Source organism: Spea bombifrons, chromosome 2 (assembly GCF_027358695.1).
Source record: "Spea bombifrons isolate aSpeBom1 chromosome 2, aSpeBom1.2.pri, whole genome shotgun sequence".
Classification (NCBI taxonomy): domain Eukaryota; kingdom Metazoa; phylum Chordata; class Amphibia; order Anura; family Pelobatidae; genus Spea; species Spea bombifrons.
In genome coordinates this window covers 7713941-7730908 of record NC_071088.1, presented here as the reverse complement: position 1 = coordinate 7730908, position 16968 = coordinate 7713941, and positions in this window count along the sequence as shown.

The following is a 16968-nucleotide window of genomic DNA, read 5'->3' as shown; positions in this document are numbered from 1 at the left end:
ATGTATGCTATTGAATTCTGTGTTTCTGTGTCACTGAAGGTTTAGAACCATTGATTTAAGTCTCCTATTTAGGTCATTTGAAGTCGCCTGACTCATCGGTGCTGTCATACACAGGAGCAGCGCTTCTGATGCACGTTGTGAGTGCTTTTAACTAAATTAGGGCACCGTTCTAACTTCTCCTGCCCCTAGCTGGCCTGCAGGCATCCATAGGAACCCTCTCCTATGTATAACATGACATCCCAGTGCCCAGGGGAACTCGTAACGCGTGAGCTGGCAAGGAGCAAGAGAAGAAGTCGGAGGCTTATGCTTACACCAGGCTCTGGCAGTAGGATTGCCACATCAACCATTTTTTTTACCAGGACATGCCTTATTTTCACATGTTGTTGCCATCTATATGGGACCAACATATGAGGGAAGGGGGTGGCTGCTCTGGAGGTACTTGTCCTCTTGCACTCCTTGGCTAAACATACTGGTGTCCCCAAGGATACAAGTGTCAACCAGGCATCCCCCAGGGACAACACCCACAGGGGGAGCCCACCACCTAGCTTATTCGCTGGTGCACCTGGGCTGGCTGGCCCACGACCAGACCCCACACAAGAAACAGCCCCCCATTTCTCTCCCACAGATCAAGATGCCCCTCCAACAAAAGCCCATCGACAACAGGGTGGAAGGGTGTGAAATGGCTTTACTGTCCCAACTGAAAAAGGATGGAGGGAATCGAGAACGCCGGGAGTTTAAGTGCTTCTAACATCAACTTCGAGCACGAAATGTTCACTCGCTGCCTAATATATCCCACCAAGTGACAGGCGCCATGATAACGAGATTATCCGTGTTATTCCCTGTGGTCATAATGTTATGGCTGATCGGTGTATATATACACACATATACCAGTGGTGATAATCTTTAGACAGACTGGTGCAAATGGAAGCCATTTCTAGTAATAAAGGCAGGCGACTTCTGTATTTGTAACCTTGTATAACCTTGTAATGGCCAAAGAAATCCAATTAAAGCATGCATGCCGAGCGCAGACGTTCCAAATTGTTTAAAGATTATTTTACCAAAGAAGAATTAAATTGAGGTATTTTGTTTTAATGTTATGTCCTGGGGACAGACAATTAAATTTTCTAATTCAAAGAGGATTTAACCATCTAAATTCCAGCGGTGTAAATAATATATGGAAAATTGTTTTATTTCTCATATCTGCAACTTTAGAGAAGGGAAAAAAGGGCATTTGCAAGAAACACAGGACTGTCGACGTGGGTTTTGGGTCAGATTAATGTGTTACTCATTCTGGACTAAAGGGTAAGTGTAACCTGGACAAGTCTGTCCCATCACTCATCAGTCAACCTGGATGGGCATCGCAAGCAGTATTTAAAGGTGCTGTTCCACCTAGAGGTTTTTTTTAAAAACTTTCCCTAATTTTTCGCTGTTGGTAATCTTCTCATAGACATGTTAAATAAACATATGTATTTTAAAATAATATCCTGTTTTTCTGCAGTTTTTTTTGTTCAAAATTTTTGTTCCTTCTGCATTTCTCTGCTCTGGCTTTCATCATTTATTTGTGAATATATATATATATTTATTCACAAATACACACATTTTTAGATTTATTTTTATAAAAAATATAAATGTACTTTGCCAGAAAATGCCAGAACCATGGTTCAGAAAATATACATCTGCTTCTGAAAATTAACATTAGAGAAAAATGAAATCATATTCTTACGCCACAATATTTATTTTATATCCACATACCAATCGTTTTGTTAGCATGTGCTCGTCCCCTTTTGGTTATTTATTGGATGTCCTAGGAGCTCTCCTCATCTACTTCCCCACATTCTCTCGTGACGTCATCAACATCTTCCTTAAAAAAAAATATAAAAAATGAAATATATATATATATATAATTAGCAAAAATGATACATGTTTCTTAATGTCCCTTTATACAAAAATAAAATAGAAATGCAGTTTCAAGTCCTAGAACATCAATTGACAAATAAGGTGATTTTTTTTTTAAATGCTGATTTTGGAATTGCATAATTTTATTGCTTTAATGACTTATTTTTATAGTAATTATCATATAGAAAAAGCTTACATAGCAATATCCTGCCATAATGTAAATATAAATCTTTTATGAGCCTTTACATTGCATTGACGTATATAGATCCATATGCATGAAAACCCATGACACTCTTTATGTCAAATTTGGGGCGTTCTAGGCAATCTTACACACTGGAGAAAGCGTAATATGAAAGATCTTGTTTCCCAAAAGATATCAGGGTTTACTTATCTAAAATTATTCATTGACTATATGAACTATGAACCAATGAATTCTCCCTCCTGGACTGTTCCATTGGTTGTAAGGTGATATGATGGCTACTTTCCCTTTAATCACTTCCATATGTAATTATCACTTATGTTGGTAAGTATAATTTAATATAAATTATAATGTAAACATATTTAAAAAATAAGTGGTTTTCGGCTCTCTAGATCAGGGTTTCTGAGGCCTGGCCCCTTGGACCCAGCCTCCTTCTCTCTCAGGGAGGCAAATGGTACCTAGGCGCCTAGCGGGGTCACATAACATGCATTAGTAGGGAGACAGCGACGCAGGAGACAGGTCTCCGTGAGGTAGGAGGGAAGGAGTCAGAGGGTATGTATAAAAGTGTTTAGTGTGAGTGTACGGTGTTGTGTGTGTTACTGTATGGCATTAGGATATAGTGTTAGAATGTGTAAGTGTATGTTAGTGTATGGTGTTATCGTGGGTGTGTTAGATGGGTGTCAGCATATGGAGTGTGAGTGTCAGTGTATGTTGTGTCACCTTATGATATAAGAGTGTCAGGGAAGTGATTATAAATTTTCACAGTTCGGAAGCAGCTAGAGGGGGCAGTAATTGTTGGTTGTTGTGACATTTATGATGGTCTGTTGATAAATGCCAAGATATTTCAGGTAAGAGGTCCACTTTGAACCTCATTTGACGAGCTTCAGTCTGGAATCAGTATGTCTGGTCACCCTACCATTCAGTGCCTCGTGAAACTAGGAATCCTCAAAAATAGCTAAAGTAAACACAAAGGAAAGGGGTAATTTTGGAGTCAAACGTCTAGTTCTTAGTAACCTAAAGAAAGAACTCCGGTAAGAAAGAAAATTCTAATTACACTTTATTTATAGAGCGCCAGCACATTCTGTACCATGAAGATGTTGACTTGGGGTTACACCACATCAAGGCTGGACTGGGACCAAATAACTGGCCTTGGTTATTACAATTCACGCATCTACAGGTTAAGTGATTTCTGTAATTGAAAAATAGCACCAGACTTAATACATTAAAGCCACATGAACTTGTGCTTCTAATATCTGGAACATACCCAACAATGCTGACAGAGGGCAGAAGGCAGCCATTTGGTAATTAAACTTATTTTACTATTCTGCCTTGAAATAAAAATGGACATGATATCTGGTGATAGTTCCACATACCTCCCAAAATGTCAAACTGCCGTAGGAGTGACCCAGGATGCTCTTATTCGGGTGCTGCAGGTGTATGGCACCCAGTAACCGAGGTGCCCAGCAGGGTCACATAACACATGGTACTTGACCCCGCAGTAATAGGGTGGCAGCATCATGGCGGTTTGCATAGAGAGTGCTAACTGCAGTGAACATCAGGCTTCACACGAGGTAAGGGAGGGGGAATGAGTGAGTGTTAGAACAAATTTGTGTGTTAGTGTGTGTATTTCTTTTAGTTATGATGGGGGGGAAGAAATACTGCATCCAGGCACCACTAACCCTAAGCTCATCCCTGAGAGGGATACTCTTGTTTTAGGAGGTGTGGTAAGAGGTGTAGCGAAAAGGGAGGGAAGGCTTTACTACAATTATGCAATTTTGAGATCCAGAGAGTTTCCAGGTATGCTAGGCTACGCCTTATAAGCTTCACTTTGTCGCCTATAAACATATGGCTGGTCTGCATTGCCAAATAACCCTACTGTAGTTTCATCTGTCCATAGAACATGTTCTCAGAATGATTGTGGTTTTACTAGGTAGGTTTTGGCAAAGGTCCATCTTGCCTTTTATGGAGTCCTCCCTAGTATTCTTTGGTTTGGTGATAAAATCGCTGCCGATGCTCTCTCGCGAAAAAAGGAACGTAAAAAAGAAGTAAAAGTAACCTCTTGATTGATTCAAGCCCCCTGACTACTTATCACAGGTGAGTCTAATTTCATAGCAATGAAATTAGTTCTTCTTTTCAAACTTATTGGAATTCTTCAAAAGGCTTCCAATAACAAACAATGTTTCCATTTTTTAAAAATAATTTTTCTTCCTATTTTCTAATTGTCATTGCATAGTCTTCCATGCTCTGTGTCAAACGGGTGAGTGTACATAGTCCAAAGCTTTTTCAATAAACATTTTCTTCTCTCCGTGGTATGATGTACGATATATCCAAGGGTGCTATAATGTTAACCATAACTGTAGAATCGTGCCAAAATCTTTGCTAAACTCTATGCAAATGTTTAGTTACACAGCATGCCCCCATCAATGTGTTTATTCCAGTTCCTTAACGTTCTGCAACCCATGCTCCCATTCATCTTGCAAAAAGTGCTTTGGTATGAAAATAGAGCGAAGCAGACAGCAGGTTGGTGTACTGAGTGATAACAGGGTGTTAATGTGTTGACGTCGAACTTTCTCACACTGCAGTCTTAAGCCTTAAGTGTAAATATTGGTTTGTTAGGCTTCGCTGATCATCTCACTCCTGCTGACATAAGAATTCAGTAGGAACCTATTATGTGCTGACTCGCTAAGTAAACTGCAGTAACAAATCATTGAGAGCACTTACTTAACCGGAGGTTGTAGGTTAGCTATAAAGACCTTTGGGGCCAACCACATCAAGACACATACATTTGACCTGTTGTTGTCCAGCACATGTAAGCGCTTCCCTATAGTGTGCGGTAGGTATAACTGATGCCAAAAACTACCAGAAAACAACACATGTGTAACATCAGCAGCTGATTATACTGTCTTCCCATGAACCAAGTCCACGGGAGGGCAGGCACCATTTTGGCCAGGAGAACAGGTAAAGCCAAGTGGTCCCATCGGCGACTTGCCCCCCTGTAACAAATATACACCCCTGCACACACACTAACGCTAACAGAAACACATACACACTCATGCTAACACACATAATGCCACACTAATGCACGCCCTAGAACACTCTTACACATTCATGCTAACACACACTTCCTCTAACAACCACCTACACATTCATGCTAACACATACACATTTACTCTAACATACCCACAAACATACAAAGATGTATACTGCCTACCTCCTCAATTCCCTCTCACTCTCTTACCCCTAACCCATTCACCTTTCCTAGCGACATTACATCTTGTTACGTGACCCTGCGATGTTCCCACCTCCAGGCTGAACCAGATCTTTTTGAAGAATGTGGGATCCTGCCCAGGGGGCAATTGCTCCCTGCCCCCATGACAGCCTACCTCTGACCAAGTTCTAGATGGGAACTCTCCAGGTTTCACCCGGAGTCTCCTGAGAATGCCCTGCTTTCCTCCAGGTCTTCAGGTCAGTTTTTGGCTGTGCCCACTTCCCACCCACTCCCTTCCCACTAAAGCTGTCTGTGGCTAGCCCGATTGCTACAATCAAGCTAGCCCCACCCCTACACACAGCTACCCCTGCCCCTGCATGCAATTACCCCTGCCCCTTCACAAAGCCACTAATGGTAGCCTACCCTGGGGTGTTCCCAGGTATGGTAGTGAATGTTGGCAACCAAAATGTGGAACTTAAAAAGCTTATATACGTTTCACAACGTGCACGTGCTCCAGAACCGGCCCTAAACGTGTGATATGTATTTTGCGTGTACAGTTGGTACAGATTATGTCTCTAGTGTTTTCACTGTTTTTTGCGCCCAGTACGCCAGAGATTACTGATCTCCAGCGAGAGGTTCCTCTCCATTTATCTCTCTCGTTCCCATCTGCGCACATTATTGGAAACCCGGACCCCAGGAGCCTGCTAAGCTAGCCGTTGCCGCGGTTACATATGCATAATAATTACAACAATCTGTGCGGGCCTTAAATAAGCTCATTAGAGCTTTTCCATCGGAAGGGCGACAGTCCCCTGTCAGTAATAAATATATAAAAAAAGGAAAATGGAACAAATGCCATCCCGCTGCACTTTTATTGCAAGGTGGTAAAATTGGTGTAACCATTTACGACTTTCCATCAGAATGATAACCCCCACGGTTTGTATATTCAGGTGATAACATATATTTTTACACATCGCAGACCAGCACAGTGCTAACCCCCGCATGGAAGGTAAAAAATGATTAAAGAGAGAGTATAACGTCCCCGGCGGCCTCACCAAACAGCATGCCTGTGTGTACTTCATGAATACTTTAATAAGAATTTTTTAAAAATTAAAAAAATGACTTGGCTTAGGGAGAAGCTGCAGCTACAGAAAGGCAGCTCCCATCCACCTCTGGGGTCCAGCTATTCTTGCCACTGATTGGGGAGCCTGAAGAAGCCAATCAGCAGCAGTAAAGCTCTCCCATTGAGATCAATGAGTGCTTTCTGCACATGTTCATAGGGAGGTAGGCCCGGACTGGTCATCGGGAACACCGGCCTAATGCAAATTGGGCCACTGGCCAACAGCGCCACACACTAGAGCAGTAGATCCGGTCGCTGGGCGCACGCTACATATGTAAGGGCACGCATATTCGGCACATGACCAGACGGCTGCTTGCCTTAAAGTGCCGGAGTCCAGTCCTGTGGGATAAGCGTATCCCATAGTAGTAGAAAAATAATATAGAATAAAATGTATATATATATATATATATATATATATATATATATATATATATATGCTGTACATGTAAAGGGTATGCCCCCATTACATTAGCAATTGAAATAAAGGAGTGCATTTGCTTTGTTCTGCTTCATTGACACCCGTCAAGTTTCTGCTGGCCTCCAGCGTTCGCCTTGTGATCCCATGTGACAGCGGGTAATGACTTTATGCAATGTTGCTTACTTCACATTTGCAGTTCTGGCTTAATCTCGTTGTCTAAGAGAGGATTTATTGCAGAAAAAGGACATTTCATTTAATAGATGTTGACAATGACAGGAATTGCATTTGGATGAGTATTGAAATGAAGGAAGAGTGACCCAAAGTGATAAAACCGCTTCGTGACAAGGTCCTACAATCAAGGAGAGGCGCGCTTTTACCCAATACAGCTGCTGTCCTCTTTCTAATATATATATTGTATATAAATCCAATAGGGTATAGGTATAAACAGTGATTATAATCCAAAGTGGAATGATACGGGATTCCATTGGTTGCCATGGTGACTTTTATGGCCACTTGCTAAACTTTGGAACAGAATCACAGGCAAAGTGTCAAATCTAGACTCTCTCTCTCTGACTCTCTCATAGGCATCAGAAGGGTACATATACATCATATACATAGTGTGCTAAAAGGCTTAGATACAAATTAATTGCGTCATATGAATCACTTTATAGATCATATTGCTATATTGAGGTTAGCTATGATTGGTACAAACCCCAAGGCTGATTTGTTAAACCATGCAAGATCCAAAGCGGATTCCCCATGTAAAGAAAGTTCTTAGTGGGTTTCCGGCTTCCATTCCTTCACTCTACGTGAGTCGGGATGAACTAGACATTGGCTTCTAGCTCACTCGGGTATAGTTATAGCACGGTGAAGACAGAGAGAAGAAACCAATGAATTAAACAAAGAAAAACGATGTTCCGAAAAGCACAGGAAATATTAGTCGGTCTATAAAACCCCGAAAAAGCCTAGTGAGACCCCATGAAAGCGAACTTCAAGTCAACCGCTGTCATCCACTCCTCAGAAATGCTAAGCACTGAATCCCATTTCCCCGATCACATTAAAATACGACACGCGATCATGGAAGAAGAAAGGAATCTCTCTGCTTTATATCATACCGACTGAGATTCTTGATGGGCAAAAAAGAACAGATATATTCACAGCCGGATTCCCCCCCAACCCTTATATAATTCCTGTTCAAAATAGCTTCTCTTAGCAAGTTTCTGCTACGGGCTAAAATATCTCCGCGGTGTTAATGAAATATGCTAATGGAACATTTTTTCTTTTGTCTCTCGAACTGTTAACTTGTAGCAAATTACGTATAAAGAGCCGGGAAGGCATTTACATTTTTTTTTATTAGGGATAGGAAAGGAAAAAGCCCCCAGCGTATTCGCCTTCGCTGACTTCACATTACGTGGTCAAGAAATATTCACTTTAGTCTATGGGTGTTGAATTTGCACCTAAGGCATGCAAGCCGTTTCTTGTGCTTGATGTGTTAAATCCAGCCTTGAACACTTGGATAATGAGTGCTAACGTTGTGTTTAATTTTGCGGTGTTCACATAAAAGAGTTATAACCGTTCAGCGAAGCAAATCATGATTGCGTTCACTGTCCGATATACTTAAGGTTCCGTAAGACTCGTAGCTATGGTACATACATCATACATCATACATCATACCCCTAACTCATTGTATGAACCTTATCACAAATTGGGCTTACAAGGGAACTGTTACATTGACTGCTTTTAGCACAATTTTTTATCTACCACTTACTTTATGGACTGTTTTACCCCAAAAAAGTAGAGCTCTGTGCTCCAGCTTCAAGGGACCTTCCCGAGGTAGCGGCCACACGATTATCCACTACCACCACCACCACTGTATCACCACATAGGACCACGTTTATGCCTACCAGCGAATATATGACCTCATGATCGCACGTTGTGATGTCATCGCTCCTTTGCTGACCTCTTGTGACCTAAATTGACCTTGTTTTCAGCCAGGAGTTCAAATTTAAGCACTTTGTCTTTAGTTCGAACTTGCCCTTTATTGGTATAACTTCTTGGAAAGCTGAGATCTGTGGCAAAAGGTGGCTACGCTATGAAATTGATCAATTTCTTAATCTACTTCCTCCTCCTCTTCGTATTACAAGAGCAGCCTGAACCAATCAGCTTCCAAGAAAGGGGGTCGGTGACTTAATAAGGACTGATAATCATGCAGATCCTGAAAAATGGAAGTTAACATAACTCAAATTATTATTATTTATTATTATTTATTATAAAAATTGATTTGAACCTAAAACAGACCTTTTTTATAAATAAAAATAAAAGAATAAAAATCTCATTTATTTTCACACAATGTTGCCCATTTGTGAACAAACCCCTTCTGTTTCCAAACTGTTCACAATAAAAATAATTATGTTTTTAATGGGGAACCACTATAATATTGAACTACATAAAGCAACATATATATATATATTTTTTTTTTAATCCATTAAAGACTCTAGACTTTCATTATTTTTACCATGCACCCCTCATTAATTGTGTCCAGGGAGGGCTTTAAATTGCAGTCTCAGTGGGTTAAAAGGCTCCTTGGTAAGCAACATAGACGTGGAAAGGTAGATAGGACTCCCCAAAACAAGGGGAACATGGTAGCTAAGCAATACATGGCCTTATTGTGTGGCGGAATCCCCAATATTTATGATTTTTAAATAGTATGTGACCCCCACGCATTTTGTACATCTTGGTCATTTCAGCAGCACCCCAAAATATGTTATACTTTTTTATTTAGTGTTATATGCTTTTTATAGTGTGTTTCCTTTTTTTGGGCTTTTTATTTGTGTGTACAATTTTATGATTTAATTAATTTTAACAAACTGAAATTTCAGGATATTTTGGTAAACTTGATCCCCCCCCCCAGCAACAAACTAATTTATTCCTATTTTTGAAACAGAAAAATGACTACAAAGTTATTTAACCGTTCTTGTTTTTACGGCGCCGGAAAAGCTACAAAGTAAAAATAATGAAACAAATATGTTTCTGTTTGTTGAGCAGTAATTGAAAATATGTTCTGAGCCATTCCCTTTCAATATCTAGAATAATATAAAATGGTATAATTATCTTTTTTTTAATCTCAGCGGACTGAAGGGTCACATAAAATATAAACAGAATATGATTCACATATCATAGTGAAAGCAATCTGTGCTGCTGGAAAGGGTATATTCACTCTTGACAAGGACGGGATGAAACATAAAAAGTATGTAATAAAGACCTTTTCACCAGCACAGCCTCGACTCGATGCACTTTTCATTGTCCTTGAAAACAGATGCCAAATTCATATTGCTAAGTTTGTGTTTGTGCTTTTGGGGCATTAAATGAAAGCCAGGCAAATGTCAGACGCAAACCAAATTCCACGCTTTGACCACTTCGTCTGTGCTCATCGTGCGCACATAAAACATAAATAAATTAAAAAAACCCTTTTGATTTTAAAACTATAAAAAGTTGTCTGCCTTGGGGAAAGTCTATCATTGGATTAATTGCTCAGGAACATTTCTGGTCGCAGAGCTGCCTCTCCCAGAGCTCTCATGGAGCTCTCCCTCACCTGCTCCTCATAGGAGGCAGGAGGGGGAATGACTGGGTTAACCAGGTGGGGAAATCCCCCCGATAGACTTAAAATGTACATAAAGTGGTTGGGAACAACTATCACTCCTCTACCCATCACTTTTGTTGCCAAGGTGTTAGACATTAATGGCCGTGTGTTGAGTTATTTTTTTTTTGGGGGGGGCAGTAAAGTTACTCTGTTATACAGGCTGTACACTCACTACTTTATCACATAAAAAGATATAATAAAATATTATTATTATTAATGTGAGGGGTGTACTCACTTTTGTGAGATACTGTATATATATATATATATATATATATATATATATATATATACATATAGATAGTCTGAAATGTCCACACATACAGTATGACACTATATAAAAGGTCAAATAAAGATAAAGTGACCAACACTGGGCAGTTAAGAGAATTCGCAAAACAGCAAGGAATACCCCCCCCCAAAAAACAACACACAACTCCATGCAGGGAGTCAAAAAGATCCACCCAGAACCACCCAGCACAGCCTAATGTGATTAAGCAATAAAAACAATACATAAAGAAGAAATATTCTGTGAATTAACCGGAAGATATTGATCAGGGAAGGGCTGGTGAATATGGGGGGCTCCGTCACTTTAAGGCCAGCTACCGCCTGATGTCGTAAGTGTGGCCGACTGCTGGATAAGCGCAGCCGCTCGCTACGTGTTATTGCTGGCACAGTATTTGCCTGGGTGGCCATTCTGGGCCTGATATTGATTCATTGGAAATGGTTTATCACATGTTGCTTATTGTCAAGAAATATAAAAACTACATTTCCTTCCCGCTTCCATTTTCTATCCTGCGGATATACAGAGTTTCTATCGCTGTCATGTGGGCCACAGTTTGAGACCATCTGGTATAACATAAAGCTGAATATATCAAATTGTTTATTAAAAAAATGAGAGAATTGTGTTTATTAAAAAAATAATAAAGAAATAAAAAATTGGATCTCGCTGCACTGTATCTTAGGTTTTAACTCCTGGTTGTGTTAGGGTTAATTAACGCATTAACCTCGTTATCTGACGTTAACAGGTTTTTTTCAGTTAAAAGCGGAATTGATGTAAATATGAAATCGCTAAATAAGACAGCTGGTTTCCAAATGTCAGTGATTGATGTGTTGAGAGGGCGTTCATTTATCTACCTCTCATACGTTTAATTGGAACATGACTGCTCTGTTAATTACAGTCAATTATTGAACATCTTGATAACAACTCATTTACCTGTGAGTGTACCTATGGGCCAACAAGTGCTGTAGAACTCCAACTCCCATGATGCTCTGTGACAACCAGACACAGTATGTCTGAGCAGCCAGAATGGAAGCTGCAAGTAAGGTAAAGAGGTGGGGAAGGCGTGTGTTAACGTGAATGTGTATGTGTAGATGTGTGTTAGCATGAATGTGTGTGTGTGTGTGCCAGCATGAATTTGTTTGTGCGTTAGCATGAATGTGTAAGTGTAAGTGTGTGTCACATACAGTGTGTGTGTGTTAGCATGAGTATGTAGTATGTGTCCAAAGTAACGGTCCTGCAGAATGCCCCGTATGCGTTTGTCCCTTTACATTCTCCACCCTCTATTTTCCAATCTGGAAATGTATGCTTACCACCAGTTAACTCTACAGATGTGTGTGTGTGTGTGTGGGGAGGGGGGGTTTGTCTATTGAGATTTCCATGGAAACATTTTCCTGCCACTGATTGGCTAAAATAGTTGGACCACAGAGTAGGTGAGGAGCTGCATCTCTGTAGCTGCAGCTTCTGCCTAAGGCAAATATAATTTTTTTAAAACTTTTCTAATAATGCACATTTCAGTACTTTTATACGCATTCTTCTCTGCAGCGGCTCACTGGGACATCATACCGCCAGCTTAAGCTCCGAATACGTGAAAGGCACTGGATATTGTTTGTTTTCACCCCACTTGTGAGCCAACATCTGTTTATCTGTAAAGTATCCCCAGGTATTTAAAGGAGAAAAGGCGATTATGGCTTCATAAAAGGGGTCCCCCTGTCATGAACATTCAATAATATTCTGTACAATAGCGCTTTTTGAACTAAGCATTAGATGAGCCGTTTGGTTCCTCTCTGTTGTTTGATGTGCATTTAAAACATAAAAAAAACCCTCAAAATACAGAACTATTCATTATTTTTTATTTACAAAACAGCCTCAGCATACGAATTCCCGTTTTCTCCGCTATTCTGCGAATTCTGAAATTGTTGTCTCCTACAGGCATAATTTCCGTCTACGGTCGAATGGCCAAGGACGTCTTGTCTGAACGACGGAATATAATGAGTGTATTCGGAAAGACTCGAGAACGTTTATGGCAAATACACAGACCTGTGGTGTGGTTTGAGGACATGGACTTGAAATACTTCATTCATTCACAATATTCACTGCTCTATTCTGTGATGCGATAAACCAAGGCAAATACATTAAAGGTAAACAGAGCGTTGTTGGGTAATTATTGTGTTATTGGTCAATTCAATCATGTTTTATGGAAAGATAAAAGGGTTTTTTTTTTTCTTTCCAGAAATGCAGGCGCTGGCTGTCCATCTGTCCAGGCGGAATACCTGCAGTGTGCAGATAGAGGCACGATCATAAAAGCGTAGCGTGCGGCCGCGCATGTCCAGCCATTGGCCGCACTTACGCCAGGGCTACCTCGTCATCGCAAGTCCGGCCGTGCAGAAATTAAACGGTAAAAGTCAAAACTGATGAAAAAACACAATAAGAATAAATACTTGAAGTAATAACACAATTTATACATCTAAAAAAGATCATACCTCCCAAGTGCCACAAATCTCTGTATCCGTTCCCTTCTTTTCTAGGAGCTCAGAATGTTTTCTGACTATTCTACAGTCCTAACAGCCCCGATAATGTGTATAAAACCAGCAGGAATTATAATTATCGATCAATAGGTCACAAAGAGACGTGCAAATGATCGCCCCCGTCTCTGACTACACCCCTTCAATGTAATTATCACTCATTTGTGTACTTTGTATATTTTTCTAGACGCATATATTTTGGATTTGAATATTTGGCAATATTTTGTGAAAATGAAACAAAAAATTTGAGCAAATCCTCTAGCCAAAAATTTACAAAAATATTCTTGCAAGTAAATGGGTTTTTTTTTGGGTGCCCCCTCGGCTGGCTTTATCACCATCGCAACAAATCAAGATGTCTAATTTTCAAGAAGATTTCATTGTTTGCTAGTGATGACATCACTTATAAAACTAGGCACAGAATCCCATTTTATACATTTTTTTACATTAAGACTTCTACTTATAACCCACATGCAGCTTTATATTATATATATATATTTATTATATTCAGCAAGTTCCTGGCACACACTTTCAAGCAGGTAAATGGAAACATTTTTTCCTCTTCTTTATAAAACAAAGTAACAAAACTTGCAACCGCTTTGATTTGGTTGGAAATCCTTGCAGAGGAATAAATGTCAGGCAGGAAGGTTCGGTTAGGAAATAGTAGTCCGTAAATTACTCATCTTGAAGAACAGGCTGTTCCCGTCGTCGTCTGCTCTGAGCATCAAACCGCTACCTCCAGATCTTTATGAATCTGCTTTAAAAGATCCCTTTTTTTTCGGCAAGCAGATAAGAAGTTTGGAGACACCTTTAGGAATGTTTTTTTTTTTTTGGCGAACAGTTATTATTTTTAAAAAGAAAATTACAAGCCTCTTTTCCTGTTCCGAAATGTTACTTTTCCCAAGGATTTTCTTAACTTAACGTTTTGACTTGCGGATGATGATCTGATGATGATATGCTGTATGCTACGCATGGACTATCAAAGAGAAGCTCCCTTGGATGTGGTACATAATCCTAGTTACATATAAGCACGTGCACTTATGATGTAATAAATTCACTGATGTATATAAGAATTCTGGATAACCTAAAACAAACCCAAGCTACACCTGGATTCATTGTTTCCTCTTCCACCATCAATGGGCTGCTTATGGTTGGCTTGCTTTAGGCTACTTCGACTAAGCTAGAGTTTGGCTTGTACCACGCTCCAGCTTGTTCACCTGTTTCTCTCCCATTCACTATATTCTTTAGAAATGCTGATCAAACCGGTAATCAACCAGTTCAATGTAACATGCCAGGATTAATGCAGTTGCATCAACAATACGTATAGTGAGTTTCAATATTTAGTAGGGCTGCAACTAACGATTATTTTAATAATCGATTAGTTGGCCGATTATTTTTTCGATTAATCGATTAATCGGATAAACAAAAAATATGCAAATTTTTCATTTATTTAAAATAATTTTAAGAACTAGATGTTAAAAACAACTTGCACTGTGCCCCCACCCCCACTCTGCCCTGCATCCCCACCCCCACTCTGCCCTGCACCCAGTCTCACACCCTGCCCTGCCCCCCCACCCCCACTCTGCTCTGCACCCAGTCTCACACCCTGCAATGCCCCCCACCCCCACTCTGCTCTGCACCCAGTCTCTCTCTCTCTCTCTCTCTCTCTCTCTCTCTCTCTCTCTCTCTCTCTCTCTCTCTCTCTCTCTCTCACATTCGCACAGACAATAGACATAAAGAGTACTTACCTCCGCTACGAACTTGTTCCACTTCAAACTTGATAGTAGACGCGCGTCACCTCCGTCGTCACGTAGCATGAAGAAGGCGGAGACTGCAGAGCGTGGAGCAGAACCGGGGAACGCAGGCGGAGGTAAGTAAAAGGAGCCTAGTGCTCCAACGACGACTCGATCACTCGATTAATCGATAACGGAAATCGTCGACAACGATTTCCGTTATCGATTATTATCGATTTTATCGATTCGTTGTTTCAGCTCTAATATTTAGCAAGCGTGAGAAGAATTCAGCAGTCATTCCCAACTTGTAGGCCAATTGGCAGCTAAGTCAGCAAATGTGTTCAATGAGATGTTTACAAAATATCAACTTGCTAGACTTTTCTTAATGCAGATCTTGGCCGTTAAACTTGAGAGGACATAAGAACTATTTTCCCCACAAAATCAGTGACCTCACAGCTGTGATTGGTGATGTCAGCCGTGATGTAATCTAAAATATCCTAAATCAGCATCAGACTCCCCCTCAGAGTTCTGATTTCCACTCTCAGTTCGACAACCGGGCTCCTTTTAGTGACATGGCAAGGGTCCGCAATGCATGCCAACTATGCGTAGGGCAGGACGTCTAGGGGCAATACGCCTCTTTACCATTGGCTAATTGCCCTAGAATGCTGCTGATCATTTGGTCAGTTGGGGAGATCAGAAAAGTCACGCGGCCAGATTAAGGCAGGTGTAGGCAACTAAGGACTTCAGTGATCAAATTCAGACCCTAAACCCATGCTACGGCGCTTGATATTCCCAAAAACATCAGGTGACTCAATATCTTACTTTTTAAAATATCTCCTCTGCGTCAGATTTCATTATATGATGTTATCAGTGATCTCATATCTGTCATTTGTGATGTCAGATGTGATGTTACCGTCAATGAAATCCTACACTGGATAACGAGGCTTGCAATCTTATCTCCTGTGTTTTATCGCGTCTTCATTCATCCCCTCTCTGCAGTTTTATACCATTGAGCAATTTACTCACATATGTAGATTTATTGTTTTTTTCCTATGTAGGGCCTACGGAATTTTACTTATATTTGCAAATAACATAAAATATAATCTAAATAATATATATATTATAAAATGATGCGCTCAGTACATGCGCAGGTTATGAAATGTTTCATATATTTTTTTTTTTACAAAGTCAATTAAGCATAAATTTTCCAGGTTATCATCATTATATTAAAAAATGTCTAATACTTTCATTTCCTACGTGGAGAAGCGAGAAACCGTCAATCAATCTACCTACCTATGTCAAAATATACGTTAATCCACAAAGTGCGTTCTAGTAGGATTATTATTTATCAGACCATATTCATCATTCCTTGGATGATATATATATATATATATATATATATGTTATCGGTTGACTTTCATTCTAATGTAGGTCCTTAAGACAAGAGATATCAGGGTTCCCAAAAAGCATGTTTTTTTTTCCGAAAAATGTTTCTAGCTAAATAGCTAAAAAGCACCAATCTGAAGCATAAATATTGGCTGTTTCTTGATGCTAAGTCAGTGGGACTGCACTACCCTTCAACCCACTAAGACTCTCTGGGATTTAAATGCCTCTCTGGGTGAGTCTTAGCGTGTTAAAGGGCAGTACCGTCCTTTCCGTATTTTTTTATATACTACATATTGACATGAAAAACTCACTGTTTAATGAATTCTCACATACATACCCGACAAATGAATAAACCTTATTCTTTATGAAGATATCACAGCCTTTTCAGTTTCACGATAAAAATCTGTGACACGAAAATTAAGAATTCCCGGAGAAAAATATAGCGACATTTCACGTGATTGAATAATTATTTATGGGAGGATTTTGCATTCAACAGCACTAGGGATGCTGTTTCGAATGCTGAATTTAGTTTTAAATGTGTCTAATACGGCCGTGTCGGTGGGACAGCACCTTTA